Source organism: Otolemur garnettii, unplaced genomic scaffold (assembly GCF_000181295.1).
Source record: "Otolemur garnettii isolate 467f Iridium unplaced genomic scaffold, OtoGar3 scaffold00113, whole genome shotgun sequence".
Taxonomy (NCBI): Eukaryota; Metazoa; Chordata; class Mammalia; order Primates; family Galagidae; genus Otolemur; species Otolemur garnettii.
This window is the reverse complement of record NW_003852508.1, coordinates 5,912,135-5,914,028: the sequence shown is the minus strand read 5'-3', so window position 1 is coordinate 5,914,028 and position 1,894 is coordinate 5,912,135.

The following is a 1,894-nucleotide window of genomic DNA, read 5'->3' as shown; positions in this document are numbered from 1 at the left end:
TTTTTTTTTTTTTTCAAGAGACAGTCTCACTTTATTGTCCTTGGTAGAGTGCCATGGCATCACAGCTCACAGCAAACTCCAACTCCTGGGCTTAAAAATTCATCTTGGTCTGAAAAATTCACCTTTTTTTTTTTTTTTTGGAGACAAAGTCTCACTTGGTGGCCCTGGGTAGAGGAGTGCCATGGCCTCATAGCTCACAGCAACCTCAAACTTCTGGGCTCAAGCAATTCTCTTGCCTCGGCCTCCCAAGTAGCTAGGACTACAGGTGCCTGCCACAATACCTGGCTATGTTTTTCTTTTTGAGACAGTGTCTCAGTATGCTGCCCTCGATAGAGTGCCATAGCATCACAATTCACAGCAACCTCAAACTGTTGGGCTTAAAAGATTCTCTTGCCTCAGCCTCCGAAGTTGCTGGAACTACATGCACCCCCCACAATGCCTGGCTATTTTTTGATTGCAGTTGTCATGGTTGTTTAGCAGGTCTGAGCCGGGCTCAAACTGCCAGCCTCCGTGTATGTGGCCGGCACCCTACTCACTGAGCTACAGGCACAGAGCCTATTTCGGTATTTTAAAGATGTCCCCATGTTGTTTTTCTAGTTTATATAGATTCTGATGAAAAGTCTGTTGTCATTCTTTGTTCAGCCTTAAGTAATAACCTTTTTTCTTGTTGGCTTTACTTTTGTTATCTCTACTTTTGAGCAATTTATTTATAATATGACTGGTATGGCTATCTGAGTCTCCAGGTACACATATATTAGGCCAATTCATATAGTCCCATAGCTCACTGATACCCTGTTAATTATTTTAACTCTTTTCTTTCCTTTGCTTCATTTTGGAATCTTTTGTTCCATTATGCTACACTACCTAATTGACTACTAATACTATCCAGAGTAATTATTTATTTATTTATTTTGGAAACTGAGTCTCACTTTGTCCCCCCCTCCCTCCCTGTAGAGTGTGGTGGCATCATAGCTCACAGCAACCTCAAACTCTTGGACTCAAGCAGTGCTCTTGCCTCAGCCTCCCAAGTAGCTGGGACTACAGCTGCTCACCACAACACCCTGCTATTTTTAGAGATGGGGGTCTTGCTCTGGCTCAGGCTGGTCTTGAACCAGTGAGCTCAAGCAATCTACCCACCTCAGCTTCCCAGAGTACTGGGATTACAGGTGTGAGCCACCATGCCTGGCCCCCACCCAGAGTAATTTTTATTTGAGTATATTGTTCCTTTCTAAAATTCCTATTATGTCTTTTGCATATCTTTTTATTTCTCTCCCCATAATTTCTCATGTTTTTATCCACCTTCTTTGTTGCAGCAAGTGTATCTTTAATAACCATTTTAATATACTTATCTGCTAATTCCATTGCTATAGTTATTTCTGGGTATATTTCTGTTTCATTTTGGTTGTAGGTCATATTTCTTGAATTTACACGTGCCTATTTTTTTTTTAACTGAATGCCAAACATTGGATTTTGTTGTATTTCACTAAAAATTGTTGACCTTTGTCCTGATATGCAGGTCTTAGGATAGGTCTGACACTTGCTTTTGAGGCTTGCTTTTGAGGCTTGCTTTTAAGCTTTGTTAGGGCAGGCCCATAGCAGCCTTTAATTTCTGACATAATGATTTTCCTGGTCTGCTCCAATGTCAGAAGATACCTGACTTGGTGTTCTTGTTGTTGTTGCCTTTCTATGCAAGCCCTCAACTTGCTTGGGAATTGCATAAAATGGAAACACACATAACAGGAAAGTTGATCACTGGTTATAGGAAGAAATAGCCAGTTCAATTTGAAAAGCCAAAAGTTATTTTAGAATACACAAAGTTGGCTCGGCGCCTGTAGCTCAACCGGCTAGGGCGCCAGCCACGTACACCTGGGGTGGCGGGTTCGAATCCCCAGCC